The following is a 7,981-nucleotide window of genomic DNA, read 5'->3' on the forward strand; positions in this document are numbered from 1 at the left end:
GGCCATTCGGCCCATCAAGTCTGCACCGGCTCTTGGAAAGAGCACCCTACCCAAGGTCAACACCTCCACCCTACCCCCATAACCCAGTAACCCCACCCAACACTAAGGGCAATTTTGGACACTAAGGGCAATTTATCATGGCCAATCCACCTAACCTGCACATCTTTGGACTGTGGGAGGAAACCGGAGCACCCGAAGGAAACCCACGCACACACGGGGAGGATGTGCAGACTCCGCACAGACAGTGACCCAAGCCGGAATCGAACTTGGGACCCTGGAGCTGTGAAGCAATTGTGCTATCCACAATGCTACCGTGCTGCCCTAAACTCTTGCCTGAACTCAAGCTCCACGGTGTCACGAGATGCATGTCGAGGGCTCTTGTCGGTGTCCTCGTTATCTTGTGGGGGTGGGGGGGTGGTGGGTGGTGGGGGGGGGGGGGGTGGGTGGGAGGGGGGGTGTAGAGGGTGACCCCGTGTGTGGGTGGAGTGGGGGGGTGTTGGGGTGATGGTGGAGGTGGAGGGGAGGTGTGGGTGTAATGGTGGTGGAGGGGTGTTGTGTGGGGGTAGTGGTGCTGCCTACTCACCCTGACCGCCCCGAGGAGGTCATGCAGTTCCTTTCGGCACAGCAGTCCAGTCCTCACGGTATTGTTCACGCCATCTGCGCCCTGGTCCAGTGAACGGCAGCGGCTGGCAATTTCCTATTCACCATGGGCACAGGGTCGCCTGCCTCTCCTCTACGGTGGCCATTAGGGTCTTGCGTTCAGCGTCCGTGAAACGGGTGCTGCTCTTCTTACTGCCATCTTATAGACTGAGATGAGTATGTGTGGGGAGTACAGTGTGTATATGTGGCTGCAGCTAGTCAGCCTCCTCATTGTCAATCCCAAGCCCAGTGAATCCGGCACCATTTCTCATAGGAATCGATCATGTTCCACGTGGTGCACCTGCTAGTTCCTTAATGGTCGGTGAATTGGTCCAGGTGCAACACCAATTTTGCTGTCATAGAAGACCACTAATCCTGACCGGTGTCAACACTTAGTCTCAAGAACAGAGAATCCGGTTCAAGGTCTATGACTTGTTTCTTAATTTGTTGCAGAAGCTAGAACTGAGGATCATTCTGAAGAAGTTCAGGATAGAATGACATTTAATTCATAGACATCAATGTGAAGCAATTGTTCCAACAAAAACCTGGAAATGAAGGGTACCAGTAAAATTGCTCAAGCTGGTCTTGGATACCTTAAAATGGACCTGATGTCAGTATCACTGATTTTAACTGGGGGGTTGAAAATAATGAACTGTTTTTTCCTTCTGAGACAGTTATGTACTAAATGACAATGTTGATGAGTACAGTAAAAAGTCTTAGAAGTCTTATTTGGAATCACGAGCTTTAGGAATATAGCTCTTTCATCAGATGAGTCCAGCAAATAATATGCGAAGGGAGGAAGTGCATTCACAAAGACTGGGGTTCAGGGTGACAGTGCGGGAGAAGAAAACAAAGTGCAATTCATGATTTAAAGCCATAATACCAATTGGGCTGAATTTAGTTTTCTCAGTGCAGGTACTGATAGCAGTCGCGGAACTTCAGTTTGCAGTGAGAAGAGCTGGCAGACTGCAATTATACAACCATTGGCCAATTCCAATTATTTGAGGAATATGGTGACCAAGAAGGCACCAGATCCGTTATCAGCTGACTGGTTCAGAGGTCCAGGCACCATTTTTAAGCAACATCTGTGTTGCCTCCATTGCTGACATGCAACAGCATATGTAGAGTGTATACAAGACCCCAGGGTCGTCATCTTGCCTCCAGACAAGGACGGCACATGACTCAAAGCAGACATTGTGTGGCCTCCTGGTTCAACATTGTCTCCCTGCAGATACTCCTCCAAACTATCCAGGTATGACGGGAGTGTTTTCCTCCAACAAGGATTCCTACGTCAGACTCCTCTTCAATGACTACAGTTCCTCCTTCAACACCATAATCCCAGCCAAACTCATATCAAAGCTCCAAAACCTAGGACTTGGCTCCTCCCTCTGCAACTGGATCCTCGACTTCCTGACCCACAGACCACAATCAGTAAGGATAAGCAAGATAGTTTTTAATACCCCCTGCAAGGTTGCGTACTTAGCCCCTGCTATACTCCCTGTACGCACACGACTGTCTGGCAAAATTTGGCTCCAACTCCATCTGCAAGTTTGCTGATGGCACGACTGTAGTGGGTCAGATCTCGAACAACGAGGAGTCAGGGTACAGGAGGGAGATAGGGAACCTAGTGGAGTGGTGCAACGACAACAATCTCTCCCACAATGTCAGCAAAACTAAAGAGCTGGTCAATGACTTCAGGAAGCGAAGTATCGTACACACCCCTGTCTGCATCAATGGTGCTGAGGTGGAGATAGTTGACAGCTTCAAATTCCTAGGTGTGCACATCACCAACAATCTGTCCTGGTCGACCCACGTCAATACTATAACCAAGAAAGCACAACAGTGTCTATACTTCCTCAGGAAACTAAGGAAATTCAGCATGCCCACATTAACTCTTACCAACTTTTACAAATGCACCATAGAAAGCATCCTATCTGGCTGCATCACAGCCTGGTACGGCAACTGCTCGGCCCAAGACCATAAGAAACTATAGAGTCGAGAACCCAGCCCATCACACAAACCTGCCTCCCATCCTGTCTACACCACCCGCTGCCTTGGGAAAGTGGGCAGCATAATCAAAGACTCCTCCCATCCGGGTTACTCATTCTACCAATTTCTTCCATCGGGCAGGAGATACAAAAGACTGAGAACACGCAAAAACAGATTCAGAAACAATTTCTTCCCCGCTGTTACCACACTCCCGAATGACACTGTTATGGACTGAAGTGATCTCCTCACACATCTTCTCTACTTAGTAGTACAACACTCTGTATGCTCACCCCAATGCCTGTGTCTATGTATTTACATTGTGTATTTATGTATGTTCTTTTTTTTTTCATGTATGGAATGATCTGCCTGTACTGTACGCAGAACAATGCTTTCCATGTACCTCAGTACATGTGACAATAAAACAAATCCAATCCATTCCAAAGATTCAATGGCCTTGAAGCCCACAATTTCAACCAAGCTCATTGGATCTGTTCTAAAGTGCACCAATTCTCTGGCCTGTTTAAAGAGGAAGTACATCAATTCTTTATGTCGTGATGTCGGGGTGCCACATATGTCACACATGTCGCACATGTCCCTTGTAGAGCCCAGGGAGGAGCCGCTGGAATTGGGTTCCGCAATGACTTTTAAAGCCACTGGCTTTAAAGACTTTTAAAGACACTGGCTTTAAAGATTCCTCGCTCAAGGAGTGATCTCATGAAGTAATAGGGATATGGTGACATAGACATAGAACTTACAGTGCAAAAAGAGGCCATTCGGCCCATCAAGTCTGCACCGGTCCATCACCCTACCTAAGCCCACACATCTACCCTATCCCCGTAACCCAGTAACCCCATCTAAACGTTTTGGACACAAAAGGCAATTTAGCATGGCCAATCCACCTAATTTGCATGTCTTTGGACTGTGGGAGGAAACCAGAGCACCCAGAGGAAACCCACGCAGGCACGGGGAGAATGTGCACACTCCGCACAGACAGTGACCCAAGCCCGGAATCGAACCTGGGACCCTGGAGCTGTGAAGAAACTGTGCTAACCACTGTGCGACAATGCCGCTCATATGGAGCTGAATTCTCTGTCGGCGGGACCCTCTGTTTTGGCAGCAGCGCACTCACGCCAGTGGATTTCCCGATGGCGTGGGGTGCCCACAGTAGAAAACCCCATTGGCCGGCTGTTGGGACACAGAGTCCCGCTGCCAGAGAGGGTGCACCACACCAGACAAAGGATGTGGCAGGATGGAGAAACCCGCCCATGCTATATCAAAAACAAACTTTATTACTAACACAGTATTAAAATATCTTGAACATCATACCAGAAAATTCTAAACAATGCAGTGACAAGTGGCTGGTTTAGCACAGTGGGCTAAACAGCTGGCTTGTAATGCAGAACAAGGCAGCAGCGTGGGTTTAATTCCCATACCGGCCACCCCGAACAGGCGCCAGAATATGGCGACTCGGGGCCTTTCACAGTAACTTCATTGAAGCCTAATTGTGACAATAAGCGATTATTATATTATTATTATATTCCCACTCAAACACCCAAAAAGAACCATCTCAGCTCTTAACCCACCTTAAATAGATAGCACTGAGGCATACCTGCTTTACAGAGATGTTCTCTGACACGGTCTAAAGAATGGATCTGCAGAAACTTTGGCTGTATGCTTTCAGAAGCTACATCAACTCTCCTAATCAGACCATTCGGAACTAAATGGAAAGACTGCAAATCTGTATGCAGAAATATCTTCAACTGAACTGCAATGGGAGCAAACTGCCTGACTTCTGTTCACAGCTTCATCTAAAACTCCACTGACCTGCTTTCTGCAAAATGCCTGCTAACTTAGCTCCACCCAGTAACGACATCATTTTATCTAGCTGAAAATTCCACAGGGAACCCCCTCCCCCTTAATCCAAACAAAACTGCATTTAGTCCAAGCTTTTACGATGGCTTAATTGCACCCCTGGCTCTCAAACGTTTAGTTGTTTTTCAAACTAGTATTTCTTTTAAAACATGACTGCAGCAGTCACACATACTCTAACCCAGACTTTTAACCCTTACTGCAGCAAATAACTGTAACACAATATGGCTGAAATTCCTACATTCATCACAATGGCCACTCCGACACCAGAATGTAGTTGAGGTAGGAGCAGTAGACTGTGGGATGCACCATTGCTCTACGCAGACATTACCTTGATTATCTCCTTCCTGACCGCTCTCAGCATCAAGTCCTGCTGCAGATGGTATCCCTTGTTGGCATGCTGGCTGCACTTCAATGACACTAAGTTCAACTCTTCCTCTGCACCAGTCCTCCTCCGCTCGACACTCCCTGAACACTGGATGTACGAGACCCATTTTGCCTGCAGGCATTCAATAACAGAGGGCAGAACCTTGGCAAGGGTGCGTCCTCCAAAGCAGACCTGGGTTTCAAGAAAAACCTTGCACCTGTGGCAGAATGCTGCTCATCCCGGTCTTGGGGGGCTCACCCGAGACTTACTTAATTCACTCTCAACCTTTCTTCAGTTGCAGTCAACTGTACTCGCAATATCTTCCCGCCTCCTCTCCCCTCTGCCAAAACAATCCCAGAGTGATGACAGGCAGCTCGAATTAGATTAGCTTCCACTTCAAAGACTACTTACCTGCTCACCACCAGCACTAGCTGGTCAAGAAAGAAAATGCCTGATATGCGCTTCCAACTTAATCATAAAGATAGCGCTGAATTTCTAAACGTTGTGACTTTATGAGTATTCGCTGCATATTAAACCATTAAAATTACTTTCCCGCTGCATGTCATTGGCATTGCTGTCCCACTTCCTCCCCCATCACCCCACCAATTCAGTGCTCCCATCCCAACATAGAGCATTGAAACTGCGTTTCCCACACTATTCAATACCCTACCTCTTTCTCTCCCTCTCTCGACAGAATTAAGTTCCACCCAATCCTCCATCCTCCGTTTACAGCTGGGAATTTGCAGTGCAGCTGAAAGTGAATGGAGGTGTAGCCATCCAAGGTGGCCACCTGCAAAGGACCATGGGAATTATGGCCAACCCAGGACTCAGACAGATACAGACCCTATTTGTATCTGAAACACAGGTAACCAGACCTGATCGAAGCCACCGCTGGTTTGCATTTTAATGGCCCATTTCCCAGGACAATAGAACTCCAATCAAGCAACCGGTACAGCCACAGACTGATCGGCGCCACTCCCCTTACTCAGAAAGCCCAACTGCCAAGGTCAATGACCGTTAAGGACCCGCCCAGCTACTAAAGCACCCGCCCCTTTATTGGCCGAAATCGAAGACAGTGATCAGAGCCCTGTCGAACTATTGGGTCCAAGGTTAAGGACCGCCCCAAAGAGCGCAAAATCCCAGAGGGATAAAAGAGGACACAGCCATATGTTCTGTCTCTTTTGGATCCGGCCTGTGCCAACCCAATTGCAGCAGGAACAGCCAGCTAAGTTCAAGACCAACGATTGCTACCTGACGGATGAGCCCAGCAGAGACAGAGCCACTTTCTTCCAACCAGCCAAGTGAAATCCAGATGAAGGCCTTTATCTATTTGCACAGTGCCGTTTGCCCTGAAGTTAAGTATAGGTTATTGTAGCTGATAAGTGTAGTTTAACTCGTCGTAGATATTGTGTTGCATGTTGTGATAACTCCTGTGTATGTAAATAAACCATCTTTTGAACTAACTAACTGGTTGTGTGGTCATTTGATCGATATAAGGGAAAGGCTTGTGGTTCATGAAGATAAATAGAAATACCCACAGTATTGGCGACGCTGTTGGGACTGAAACAGAGCAACAAGAGGCTTGGCTGGAATGCCTGTTCTCGCTCACAACGAGTCCGCCACGGACGAGACTGGAGAATTCCACCCACTCACTCTATTTTCTAAACCTTCTCAAGATTTTTGAAAAAGTTAAAATTAATCTGCCATTTTAGTAGAAAGCAACTGTCCAAAGTTACTTAACTAAATAAACTCACAGAAAAGCTTCCCGATAGGAGACAGGATTATAAAGAGAACAGTCACATTCAATTGTTTGCATGGTTTTATATGCTGGCTGAGCACTAGGTGCTCAGCATAAACAGGATGTTGCTAATAGTAATTATAATTAGTATTGTAATGCAGTAGTTTTTTAAGAATCAAGTGTTATCTAAAAACCATTTGTTTTGCACTTACCTGGGGGCGTCTGATTTCTTCGGTCACGTAATTTAAGTTATTCCATCCATCATAAGACCACATCCCCTGTTGGAATGCCATTCCCACTGACCCAATTTCTCCTATTGTTCCTTTAAAGGCATTCTGAAAATTGTGTATGTGTCCCTTGAAGATCAACACTATTCCACCGGTCACAATGATAAATAGGGATAGTAGTTTGGCAAACGTGAAAACATTTTGAATACGAGTTGCCAGCTTCACATTAAGACCATTAATGATCCCTAGAATTAAAATGCTGGCAGCTGCCGTGCATTTTACCACAGCTGATGGTGGTCGACATTCACCATAAAATGGAGCTGCAACGTACTGCGCGAGACTCAGAGACATTGCTGCAATACCGGCAGGTCTAGCAAGAAACACAGAAGTCCAGGAGCACAGAAAGGCAGGGACATGACCAAAATTTCTAAAGATGTATATGTACTCGCCGCCAGATTCTTTTATGGTAGTCCCAAGTTCTACATATGCGAAAGCGGCTATTGTGCATATCAGCCCACTGGCTGTCCATATCAAGAGGCTGGCTCCAGGACTCCCAACGTATCGTAACACCCATTCCGGAGACATGTAGATGCCAGAGCCAATCATTGTCCCCACAATCAAACAAACCGCACTAATTAATCCTACTTCACGTTTTAAATGTAGTTTTCCTGTAGTTGTATCCATATCCAAGGTGGGTTAGCAACGATGCAGCTTGATCCTTTCCTCCTTTTCTCACCTTTAGCACTACCGAACGTCCTTGTTTAAATATTTTACGACATGTAAAGTTCTAAGTATACAATACCTGACCAGCATTTTGTAAACATTAACTGCTATGTTAACTATCAGTCCTACCTTCAGATAAAGTGCTGGCATGCAAAGCAATATGCAAAGGTAAAGCTTTAGTCCTAAAATTCATGGTATAACTATTACAGTGAAATAATAGAAAACACAAAGTGTTCTATGTGCTGAGGAGGTTAGGATTGTTCAGACATCTGGCACATCAATATAAAGAGCCCTTGCTCGAACTGTGGCTGTGCACAGCCTTACAGAGTCACGTATATTCTAAGCAAAGTTATGTTATTTTTTCATTCTCTGGTTACTCCTGGCAAGACTGACATTTTTTTTAAGGGGCAATTTAGCGTGGCCAATCCA

General features: G+C 46.4%; 1 pseudogene; it reads right to left on the bottom strand.

Annotated features, from left to right (window-relative positions):
* Positions 1-4,828: 4,828 nt before the first annotated feature.
* On the bottom strand, positions 4,829-7,586 carry LOC140406212 (b(0,+)-type amino acid transporter 1 pseudogene; annotated as a pseudogene).
* Between the last annotated feature and the right edge of the window lie 395 nt (positions 7,587-7,981).

The sequence above is a fragment of the Scyliorhinus torazame genome, unplaced genomic scaffold, assembly GCF_047496885.1.
Source record: "Scyliorhinus torazame isolate Kashiwa2021f unplaced genomic scaffold, sScyTor2.1 scaffold_364, whole genome shotgun sequence".
Lineage (NCBI taxonomy): Eukaryota > Metazoa > Chordata > Chondrichthyes > Carcharhiniformes > Scyliorhinidae > Scyliorhinus > Scyliorhinus torazame.